Raw genomic sequence first — 12,104 nt, 5'->3', positions numbered from 1 at the left:
CCGGAAATCTTACTATAGTAAAGTAAATGAAATATCTTGCAGAATTTCCACATTTCCAGGCAAAGACCCCCCGAAACAAAATCGTAAATACGCCACTGCTCATATCTATTAAAATGATTATCAATTAGAAATGTTTCATATCGAGTTTGCAATGTTGCCAACAGGTGGCAGCACTATGACACAGTTACTTATCGAAACGTCTCACCTACAGTGTTGTGAGAGTATGTACCTGGAACACGTTCACTTGAACTCCTCTTATCTGGGTTGTTTCTAAATCATTTTACACACATAATATTATCTACGTCAAAATTTCTTCAGCTGTGGTCTGCGAACTGCAAGTAGCCCTCCAGGCCTGCCCTTGTGGACTTCTTAGATTAAATATTGATTCAAAAAGGTATGAAAAAAACACAGTAAAATTCAAGTTAACTGGAAGTCACACACTGTAGTTTAGAATTATAAACAGGTGTAGATTATGCAAACTTAATGAACTAAAGATTGTACACGTTTTAATATATCAGTGGTGTACGCAGAATTTTATCAAAGGGGATGGGCTCAAGCTCCTAAGTTCATATCATTTTAGGAAATTTCTATGCATATCTTAACTATTAATGACTATCATAATATCTTGTTCAAAGAAAAGGGAAAAAGGTAATTCACCTCTGCGTACGCCACTGACATATAGATTCATTACCATTACCATTAAAAAAAAACTTTCATTTTTTTTAAAGAAGTAACTAGTATGATGGATTTGCTTAATAAATACCAATATACAAAATAATTTTAATCAATAATAGCTGAAATGGTCATTCTTCGCACGGGGAGATAGGCTTATGGAAAAAATATTTGAACCGTTTTCTTCCCATAGGATAGAACTTCAATAAGTGTAAAGAGAGAAATCCACGAGGTACTCTATTTTTCGAATAAATTTTAAACACACTACTTCCCTTAGGATACGCCCTTTAATCAAAGTAACATAACAAAAACCTACGTCGATGGTAGGTACTAAACAATGTTCCAACATTCATTTCAAACTGTATCACCCGCTTTCCCGTGATACAATCACAAATTTACAACGTAGCTTTCAATTGCCCCTTTATAAGTATGCAACCGAAGCTCCTATGTGACAGTTTGGTTGCAGCCTCCGAGACTTAAGTATTATTATTATTATTATTATTATTATTATTATTATTATTATTATTATTATTATTATTATTATTATTATTATTTAAATACGCTTGCCATTCTAACTTTACAAATGAAAGGGACCAATGAGCGTTTCTTTGACCGACATTTTTAAAACTATAATAACCGAATTTTTGCCGGTTGTATATTTTTCATCATTACAAAAATTGATATAAAACTCGGGACATAAATGCAGCAAAAATGTAGGTTTTATTAAGTCGTTATTTCCTCAGAATCATTAAATCTTTAGCTGCGATTGGATAATTATTAATAATTTGTAAAAGAAAAGTATAACTTTGGATAATTTGTGAAATACATAATAGCTTTCGTCCAATAATAAAAAAATAATATGTCATAAAATCTCAAAAACAACCTAAATAATACATCAGCTCCCAGTCTCCCCTCTTTGTTCCTGCGCCCCTTTTGGAAATTTGAACGCCCCCCAGAAGGATGTTAACCCCCGCGTTAAAGACCACTGCTGTAGATTAACCAAGATCAAAAAAGTTGAATAACGAAAATCGACCGTTCAAGGTTAAACCTCGTTAATCACCACTTGATCGAGATTTAACGTTAAACATACGAGTTGTTCAACAGTTGAATTTCATTGGTGCACATGGTCGATAGCATGTTTCTTTGTTTATTGATATTTACCATCCAATTTTAAAACCAAGGCCACATGAGATATGGAATTACAATTTAAGATAGTATCCAAACCAAGGTAATGTGCGTGGGCCGCGGTGGCTCAGTGGTAGAGCGTTCACCTTTGGTGCATGGGATCCTTGGTTCGATCACATCTCACGCCAAGGGAAATTTGTGGTGGGCAAACGCCTTGTGCGTGACATTTTCTGGTGGTCTCTCGTTTCCTCTCACTTTCTTCATTCCACCATTTCATTTTATTTCTCATCATCACCTTTAGCCTAGCCGATATACGCATGGGACGTAAAACATAAAGATTTCATTTGATTTTTTTTTCAAAGACATGTGCGCTAGCCACTAGACCAGAGGTAAAAGCTACTTGATATAGTGAGAGTTATTAGATAAAATAGATTTAAATTTAGAATTTTAATACATCAAATTATTTGAATTAGCTGCAGTTTTGTTGAAATAATAATAATACAAATATATTGTACGTTATTGTATTTGTGACTAAAAAAAAAACAATAAAACTCACTTTAGAGGGAACATGCACTTCTGCTCTCTCTCTTTTGACCCCCTACGACGTATTCTATATGTTTTCGTTTACGTGCATTTCTCGAATACGATTACGTCACAGTCGTGCTGTGGGAACACTAATATCCGGGAAACATCAAGGCAACTACTTAAGAAAGAAAGTCACGCAATTTTCTTCTTTTTTTATTTTCCCTTTTTGCCTCTTTCTTGCCGGAATTCTCTCGCGGGATTTCAATGCCAGAATCTTGCGTCTCTTAACGAAGAGAATTTCAAGAAGGCTACACATCTGTTTTTTTTTTTTTTTTTTTTTTTTTGGCTTTAACCTCTTCCTGGAGTACCTCCCTCCTTTCTTTAGTTTTCTTATTTACCTATCTTCTCTCTCTTTCTTTCTTTTTTCTTAATGCTTTTCTCCTTTCTATCTTTCGGTATGCTGCAATACGGTTGGCAAAAAGAGAGAGCTTACCGAAAGATTTAACCATCAAGTTACTTGTTTCTTACTATCTCTCTTTCTCACTTACCAGTACATATGGCACTTCGAACAGAATCGCAAAACTTTACATAACTAATCCCCTTCTTCCCATTCATACACTTACTTCTCATGAGGCATATATATATATATATTTTGAGGTAAAAGAGTAAAATGTAAAAAGAGATGGGCGGGAAAATTGCTGTTCAGTTCTTACGGGAGTATATACAGTTTTCTTTCTTTCCCTTTTTATGTACGTATATACATATGAACGAAAAAAGAAAGATATCCCCGTGCGATTTTCTGTGGTAAAAAGAAGGTGCGGTGCGCAGGGGGGAGAGGAAAGAAAGGGGGGAAATCACATCTTCATTTCCTAATCAAAAAGAAAAATCGAATGTTCCTCAGGGAGCTACATTCGTGTGGGCATTTTCTAATTCCCGTGGGAATTTTTACAACATTCATTCGAATGGGAAAGAATGCAACAACGTAATATAAAAATATCCCATGGGAATTTTTTAAAAAAGTATTTTTCTATTTTTTTTTTATTATTTTACAAATTCTTATAACGAAAATTGCCCATTATTTCTATTAAAAACACAAGGTTGTATAAATCGATTTCAAATTAACTATGGATATATTTTCCCCCTTTTTTAAGCAACAAAGTACAGATGAGAGAAGATTATAACGTTATTTTGTGAAATTCTCTACTCATCTCTAACTTTGAATGACACAATTATTACTCATTACCTGTTAAGGGTGTATAAGTTAGTATTATGCTCTACTTAACTAACTGAAACACAATTGCCATAGAATTTTTAATCTCTCTACCTTTCGCAATGGATTAATAGATTTATGCCCTCCCCGATAGTCTAGCGGCTACCGTGCGGGCCTCTGATACACCGGGATATAATGTTTCTGATGAAAGCAAAGATACTTTATCGAAACCGTAACGATATTGTTTATTAAACAGTATATGCTTTAGTAATCAGAATTTGTCTTTTATTTTATCAAATTGCTGTACACAAAATTAAGACTTTTATGTCTATTTAAAACCATCTACACATTTGATACTTAACTAAGCAATTTTTCGAAATAAAATACTTTGAAAAAAGTCAAATTTACAATTTGTAACTTTCTATTTGTTTGAAATACATCATTATGATGACCTTAATATTTGACATTAAGGTACTTCGGATGTAAATTTGGTTGCTTTTAAAATATTATAGCGTCCTTAGTTTGCAACACAGCATGATAAATAATATAATCGTAAGTTTTTGTTTGTTTATTTTATACGTAGATTTTAAATATATAATAGGCTGATGTAATGTCGTTCTTAAAAAAATATGCAAAATGTCGATTTAGCATTGTGGTATCATAGGGTATGCCAAAAAATGTTTCTCTGCCAATATTTGCATGGTGCAAATTTCAACGTTTTTTTTTTTTTTTTTTTGCACTGAGAAAAATCTGTTATCTGGACAGCGGTATATTGTACAAATATAAGGAATCCTTATGTTCACTACGGAAATCAGTACGGAGCATACGTCATCCATAAGTTGCATACTTTTCCCGCTTGGATGTTATATCATGCCCTTGCACGATGTCTGACATCTAACAGTCTTTCTTATATTACATACATATACGCATGTTACGTACGTCAGCTATATATTATGTATGTCTATCTATATGTGAGATCCTGATCGACTATATACAGTTCTTTCGTTCGTACGGAAAGTACGTTTATTCGGAGCACTTACACAGAATGTACGTATAAAATATACTTTTTCAGTTATACGTTTGCTGTACGTTAAATCCAAAAACTACAGGATTTACATATGTAACCTACGTACGCCACATACACTATTTTTCTCAGCCGAGTATGTCTGAGCTATTTCTCTCAGTATGTCCATCTGTTTAAAAGTTACAAGGGCACACCAATATAAATGGTCTACCATCCTACGTACATTCAACTACAAAATGCGTGGTAAATGCATCGGATCCCTGCAGTGTTATTTCTGATTTCCTACATACTGGTTTTCACTATTTCGCTAACTCTAAATATCACACGGTCTATGAATATATTTCTCTATTACCAAACACAACAAGATTGGAAACAGGAAAAAAAAACTAAACAACGAACAAAAGCAAGGAAGTTTTCTGCATTTACTGCATGTAGTTACCCCCCTCACCGTCCTAGGTGAGACAATCGGAATTCATTGTTGGCTGTAACAGTTGAGGTATTCGAGAGTGTGATGCTCATGTGTCCGATCTGACAAAACGACCCGCTCCGCTAATTATTCCCTAGGGAAGTCCCAGGCAATTACCGAATCATTCCTTTGGGGGCGGAGAAAAGCTACACCAAATACACAACCCTGTAGCGCTCTCACTGTTCACTGCTACGACCACTACTAGAATCTCCTCTTTTCTATCTCTCTTATTCTCCACATATAGGATATACAACAACGTTCGCGCAACCACTTTTGAGCCCATTCTGAACTGGGAATTGATTTTTTTTTCTTTTAATGTTTGACACACAAAAAAGGTTTGAATTACTTTCTCATATTGCAGTGAAGGATAAAAAAGCGAATGCACGAACGTAGTAACGCACTCAGGACTAGAGGTTGGTATCTTCATGAGATCACAGTGATCACTCGTGAAGCTGAAGTTGAGGAAGGTCAATAATAAATTAGGGTTATAAGTATTAGTAAGTAGAGACCTAAGTCGGACTGAATTTTTATTTCCTAATTTCTGACCTATTTTTCTGGTCTTAAATGTATACTTAACAGATTGAGATCAGACCTGAGTCTCATTTCTTTTCATTATTACTAAGTTATGAGCAATCTCGAATTTGTATATATCAACTTCCAAACATATGTAAATATATATCTAATAAAAATCGTTAATAACTAACTAACTAACTCTATGGCCTATGGAACCCGGAGGTTCAATGCCGCGTTCACAAAAGCTCCCCACTGACTTCTATCCTTAGCTAACTGCATCCAGTTTCTACTTTGTATTCCTATCTCTGCGAGATCCATCTTAATATTGTCCTCCCATCTGCGCCTAGGTCTTCCTAATGGTCGTTTTCCGATTGGTCTTCCAGTCAAGGCTTTGAAAGCGTTTCTACTTTCTTCCATTCTAGCTACATGACCCGCCCACCTGAGCCTCCTAGACTTGACGACCCTAACAATGTTGGGTAAACCATATAAATTATGTAGTTCCTCGTTATGAAGTTTCCGCCATTCCCATACCCCATTCCCATTCCTCTTGGGTCCGAATATTCGTCTCAGAATCTTGTTCTCAAATACTTTCAGTCTATGTTCTTCCCTCAGAGTAAGCGACCATGTTTACTCTATATATTTAAGTTGTTATTCTTTGTATGTTTTATTGTTGTAGAATGTTTCTCATTCATCTCTGTTCGAAGGTGAAGTTTCGATGAGCTTAAGTTTAAAGATCATTTTGTAAATGAAAAACACGTAAAAAGAAAGAAAGAAAGAAAACAAGAAGAAAAATTAAATTTAATCTTTCAGTTCAACGTCCCACGTTTACGCCCTCTAGGCTAAGAGAGGCGATGATCAAAACAAGCGAATGATTATTGAAGAATTGGTGGAATGAAAAAGTGCCAGGAAACGGGAGGAAACCCACGGACACGACGTCGTTGAGGTCCACCACATACTTACGTACCGGGAGATCGAACCAGGGTCTCCACGCACTATAGGTAAGCTCTCTACCACCGAGAACCGTATCCTCCAAGAAGAAAAAAGAAATGCGTAATTGAGGTTTTGTGTTCTGCGCCTTTATGTAACACTGAGTTATGAATGACTGGGTTGGCGCGGCCTGCACTTGAAAAAAAACGAAATTTTTGAGTTTTACGTCCCACGATTATGCCGGTTAGGCTAAAGGAGATGGCGATGATGAGAGATGAATGAAATGGTGGAATGAAGAAAGAGGGAGGAAACGGGAGAACCCCGAGAAAATCCACGCACACGGTGTTTGTCCACCACAAAGTTCACTTGGCGGAAGCAGGTTTTGAATCCGGGACCCCAAGCACCAAAGGTGAACGCTGTACCACTGAGCCACCAATTCGGTACAATTTGTGAATGCGCAGATGCAGAATTAATTCTCACGATATAGACCATTCCCCACCATACTGTCTAGCCTCCAAGAGAGCTGGATTACAGTAGTACTTCACCAGGCGCGGCAAAGAAATATATAGTGTTCTTCAAAATATTTAAGAATATTTAATATAAAACTTGAAAATAAGACTATACAGCCTTAGTAATGATGTTAGAAAGTTAAAAATGTGAGATACACTTAAATGAGCTTGTGAGCAAAACGCATTAAATAAAAAAATATCGATGTGTAACAGTTTTGCTAAATATATAAACCTTTGGCTTCATCAAACATAATACAAGAGAGAGTACAATAATAAAATACAATACAATAGTACAATATAATACAAACATACTCCGTTTTTTATTATGTGTCTGATGAAGCTAAAGTTCAACTAGTTGGCGAAGCTGTTACACATTGATACTTTATAAACATTGTCCTTTGTTCAGAAGCATTGTGTTTATTTCTTTTTTCAACTATTAAAACAAAGCTAACATGAACCAAATACGTATGTAGATTTAGTGAAAATTTTACTTATCTGTGGTCAAAACTTTACAAAATATTTTGAAATAAAACAAAATTAGTTAAAATTGCTATTAATATTTAAACAAAGAATTAAAATTAACCATATATAAGTTATTTTTAGCCCACCAATCTTTTTTTTTTTTTTTTTTTTTTTTTGAGGGGTGTTAGTTCTGTGAGCCAATATTTTAAATATTGTTACCTGACCAAGAAACCTGGAGTACTTGCTAGTGATGGAACGAGAAGTTATCAGACTGTGACCTGGTCTGACTCGGTTGGACCCATGAACCAGGTATGACCCAGAGACGACAAAACTTCTTTACATACATACAGAGAGAAGCGAGTATGCGAATGTAATTTAAACAGACATTACACATCCTCTCTCTCTCTCATGTGAGTTTACAATATATGGACGAAGTTGATTTCACCTTAGAATTTACCGTTTATAAAGTACTGAGACGCCATGTGATCGTGTTCTTGCCTTAGGCATTCAGTATGGTATTGAGACGAGACTTCATACAGTCTCGGTCTTGTCTCGATTGAAAAATAGCTGTCTCGATCTCGGTCTTGTCTCGAATTGAAAATCACCGTTTTGTCTCGATCAACAGATGCTTGCCTCGATCTCTGTCTTGGGCTAAGTCTCGTATTCGTCCTGGCATTGTCTCAATAGTCTCAAAATAAATTGTGTGGAAATTAAAAATGTATAAGTATTATCATAATACCACCCATTCTAGCTTTGGAACTTCTTGTATAAATTAAAAGACAAATTCTGACCAAAGCATATATTAACTAATAAATAATAGCGTTACAGTTTCGCCAAATTAACTTTGCCTTCATCAGACATTATCTGATAATCTGTCTGATGAAGGCAAAGTTAATTTGGCGAAACTGTAACGCTATTACTTATTAGTTAATATATGCTTTGGTCAGAATTTGTCTTTTAATTTATACAAGTAATATCATCTTATAGCCTGTTGTTTGTACTTTATATTTTTTTTACTTCATTCTTGATTGGAGAATTATTGTACCCCTTCATAGATAAATTGCTAACGCTCGTGCTTTATATGTGTATGTTCGCGGATTTAGTTCTCAGTGGATGCATCAAGCCTTGGATAAAACCAGTTGATGATCTACATCCTACTTTAAGCAATAAATATTATCCCATATACTTACAGTATTGGTTATACAATTAAAAACTAATCAATCAACTATTAATTCCAATCCTATTTTCTTGAGTAAATCTCGGTTATCATCCCCATTAGGCATAGGTGACACAGATTCGAGGAATGCATGCCAGTCCATAGGAATGCAAGTCCACATCTTAATGAGAACGATTCTGCAAAATAACAAATTCCATGCAGGTAAGATAAAATATATCGTTATTACGAAATTATATCATATAGGAAATCGAACACATTAATGCTGTAGAGTTGATATATGATTTGGGATGCTTCCAGGCCATCGGGTCCGACCGAATCTAAGAAGCGATACCCAGATCTTGGTGACCGAGACTAAAACCATTTAGTGTCCTTAATTCATTCTCGAAATTGGTCACTGTGACCGAGATTTTACTATGGTGTATTTTCTATTTATGTACTACAAATTTCGAAATTGTGGTTTAAAACATTAAGATCTTCCTTTCGCATAGTTCTTTTTCACAAATGTGATATAAATTAAATAATAAAACAAAAATAAATTTTGCCAGGATCAGATTTAGCTAGTCATGAAGTTAACATAACCTACTCTCCTTTTATCAGTGTATGTGTAGTGCTCAGTGAAATTATCTTTACTCAAAATTCGTGCACTGTTACGTTACGTAAAAGATGGTCGAACAACTTTCTTTTAGTAGCCATAGTCATGGGTGTATACACAGGAGAAAGGGGAGGGAATGTAACCTCTCATCACATGGTATATCGAAAGCACATAAATTTAAAGATTTTTAAAAGGACATAAATGTTGAGTTGGAATTCAATAAATTTTGTTTCCTTTTCAGTAATTTTAATTACTCGAAGAGCGTTATGCCAACATCTTCTTAACCGTAGAGACGTAAAGGTAGATACAATATATTATGCAGGTAGAACCCGCCTTCGAAAAAAAAAAAAAAAACTGACATATAAGGCAATGAAATCTTTAGAGTTAGTTGTTCAAATCATTGAGAATCTATCGACATATTTACTTTATCACAGATATACCATTTGAATTGGATGATTGATGGAAGTTAACGTCTCTTTCAAGCATTGTAGCTAAATGACACAGGTAATAAAAAACTCAACATACATATATATATATATATATATATATATATATATATATATATTAAGTATCCTATAACATCTTTATGTAAGTACTTTATGTACACGAGATTTACTGCTTCAAATAGGATTCGCACCACTATTTGGGCAAGTCTCGGACAGCCCACAGAGGATCGAACCCGTAACCATATGCAAAAAAAAAAAAAAAAAACATAAACGGTAGGAACTTGGCTGCGAAGGGGCATATATATATCACATTAAAATGTGACTATACAACTTAATAGCAAAGGCCTTTATAAATAACCGCTTTAATAGAGCGTCAGCATGAGTAATAAGTGAGTAAGTTTTTGTTTCTCTGACTTCGCAGTATTTTCTTAACGTTCCTTTATTCTTAGGCTTTTGACGCAATTATGCGTACTTTGCGTGGAATTCATGTGGAGAAAAATGAAAAAGCAGAACACAGATTGTTGATCTCCTCTTGCAGCCCCACACATCCTCCACAGTAACCATAGTGACCAACATGAAGGTAATGGTGTAAGAGACCCCTAAATATTAGAAGGAAGCAGAGCGCAAGACCTCTGCAGGATTTTGCAGACTGTGTGTGTGTGTGTGTGTGGATGTGTGCCGAGGTAATCCCAACCCGCCACCAAGGGCACCTGGTCTGGTCTTAATTTACTCACTGAGGACTACCCTTTCCCCCTTTACCATCTCTCTACGCCTCCTTGTTATATAGTTTACCACCAGACAAAGTAATAAATCCCTGATAATTAGGTATAGCTTGTTCGGTCCACGCTTCTACGTACATAAACCATAAACCCTTTTCCTGTGGTCTTACCCTACCTCCCTAGCTTCAAGTCCGCCATCTTTTATTCATCTTAAAGGCGTACATGGTTTCACAACTGTTTTTGCTCTTGCATCCATCAAGGATAACAAAAAGAAGAAGTAGAAAGAAAGAAAAAAAGTAACTAGACATGGATAATATTAGTGATATTTTTAGGGAAAGTTCGAAATAGTGCGCCGAGTGTTTCTTCTTACGTTCCAAGGATTCAGTCTGTTACACTTTCGGAGAAATAATGATCGCTCCATGATAAGCAAGGAAATGAGACGGAGAAATGAAGTCTCATATATTAAGGTAAGGTTTCTAATATTAAGGTAACTTCCCAGTGTTTTGGTGGTATTATATACCACCCTTGCAGTTGAAGAAAGAAAAAAAAATAATAACTAATCCGATATGGATTTGGGTACACTCTAAGTTTCTGTTGGAGAAAAACAACGGCATATAAATAATGTCCTTGAAAAGTTAAGCCCCCTTTTTGTTATAGGAGCTAGAAAAAAATTTAGGGAGAGGGGGAAAAGCGTATAAAGTATCTTATCAACATTAAATAAGACTGAATAGGGATGAAATAGGTCAGTTAATTATGGATGAGCCCTCAAATTTATGGGTTTAGTATATATTCAGGATGTTTGGAAATTTAATTGAAAACATAGCAGGTTCAGGATGTCTCTGACACATTTGTTTACAGCATGTGTGTTTGAGAAAAAAATTCAGGTGCAACTAGTACACAACCTCAGGTCGTAAAATATGAAAAGCAGATATGATTAGCACTTAATTTTCTCTTTCACTATAACGATACAAGGATGTGGTACTCTAAGGAAGCATGGAAGATCCATCAAATATTGTATAACTTTTTAGTGTTTTTAAAATATTTTCACACCACATTTTACTGCACAAAACCATCGAAATGCAACAAAAACTTATAGCGTACACGATATAACGCTAAAAACAGTTTATGTATATTAAATATAATATTCTGACGAATACTACGTTTGTAATATCTTACAATATTCAAACCAGAATAGGTACTTATATGAGGTCCCCTCTTAAAAAGACTCAGGAAATGGCTTATCTTTTCTCCCTTTTCAACGCATTCAAAAACTAGACTACACTCCACTTACATCATTCCAGTAAAGTTTCATTCTCTTTCTAAAAACTTAATCTGAACAAAATAACAACATCCTGAATTTGCAGAAATCCTAAACTTGAAAAGTATCAATTTATGTGTGAGTTTAGAAAGAAAGGATCGCTTTGTTGAGAGAGAGAAAGAAATAATCTTATAGAGCTTTTCGAATATGAACATGAGCACAATACCTTTCGTTAGCAATCTGCTATATTGAAGAAACTGTAAACTAAGAGGCCTACGGAAACCATTTTCTCGGCCTTCCTGCTGGTTTAGTGGCTAGCGTGTTCGAATTTTAATGCACAGGTCCCGCGTTTCATGGTGGAAAAGGATTAAAATTTAAACTCGTTACGGTGGCTTGGATTCCACCTTAAAGTGTAGGCTCACATCGCAAATACCCTCAATGTTAAAAAGGGACGCTAAACTTCAGCTAGGGATGCGCAC

At 35.2% G+C, this 12,104-nt stretch overlaps 1 protein-coding gene across 4 annotated transcripts in view; it reads right to left on the bottom strand.

Moving 5' to 3' along the window:
- kn (EBF transcription factor knot) overlaps window positions 1-12,104 on the bottom strand; it is a 464,407-nt gene that overhangs the window by 335,934 nt on the left and 116,369 nt on the right. The gene's annotated exons all lie outside the window — the stretch shown is intronic.

The sequence above is a fragment of the Thermobia domestica genome, chromosome 1 (assembly GCF_964235325.1).
Source record: "Thermobia domestica chromosome 1, izTheDome1.hap1.1, whole genome shotgun sequence".
NCBI classification, from domain to species: domain Eukaryota; kingdom Metazoa; phylum Arthropoda; class Insecta; order Zygentoma; family Lepismatidae; genus Thermobia; species Thermobia domestica.
The sequence above is the reverse complement of the archived record's forward strand: the minus strand, read 5'-3'. Positions and strand labels throughout refer to the sequence as shown.